This window comes from Brassica oleracea, chromosome C2 (assembly GCF_000695525.1).
Source record: "Brassica oleracea var. oleracea cultivar TO1000 chromosome C2, BOL, whole genome shotgun sequence".
Lineage (NCBI taxonomy): Eukaryota > Viridiplantae > Streptophyta > Magnoliopsida > Brassicales > Brassicaceae > Brassica > Brassica oleracea.
In genome coordinates, this window is record NC_027749.1 from 10450655 (window position 1) to 10451636 (window position 982).

Consider the following 982-nt stretch of genomic DNA (forward strand, 5'->3'; position numbering starts at 1 on the left):
AAAATTATAAATTAATACACATGATGATCAATCATTCTAAATAATTAACATTTAATTACCTGATCGGCCTGGGAAGCAAGAATGAAAGGATCATAATATTGCAGCTTTCGCCTCGAATTTACTGATGTAACACCAAATGCATCTGTTCTCACACCTCGATCTAGAGTGTTGTCGTGCCAATCACAATAGAAAACAGTACAGCGCAATCCAACCATGCCCAAATACTTGATTTCCAAAATCTCATGTATGTGTCCGTAGTATACATCATCTCCTGATGCAGAACAAACACCAGCATCATAAGTCGTACTCGAACGTCTCCTCTTCTGAGTTGTGAATGCATATTCTCGAGTACAAAATCTCGGATATGACTTCACAACAAAGTTTGGTCCAACGACCATCTCGCGTATCCAATCGTCAAATATTTCACCTCTGGCCAAACCAGCAGACACCTATTAATAGCACATATATATGTTATATCAATAAATGTGAATTAGTATAAATATGTGATTAGAGATGTCAAACAGGTTGGACCGTCCCGTCCCGTCTCGACCCGCCGCGGGCTCAGCATCTCGCGGGTCCAGGCGGTCCCGTCCCGCGCGGGATGCGGTCTAGAGAAAGCCGGCCCAGTCCCGTACCGCCTAATTGCACAGTCCCTTACAAGCCGTCCCGCGGGCTGGACGCGAAAGGAGTGCAGCATGACGTTTCTCGACGCTGCAGGCTGCTCCAGTGACCACTACACACCTAACTGCACATAATGAATGATATATGAACACATGACCCATCTACTATTGGAGCTTAACAAAATTTTACATATATTAGTCTTGTTCTATATTTTTTTTCTATTGAAGACTCTTCAAGTTTGGTGCAGATATTGGATGCAATCAAGTCCACTGTTAATTACTAGCCATTCAATCTGTTTCTTCAGATAACTTTGGAGAACTATAGTTTGTTGTTTGATCGTGAGTATAAAAAATTAAGTCTC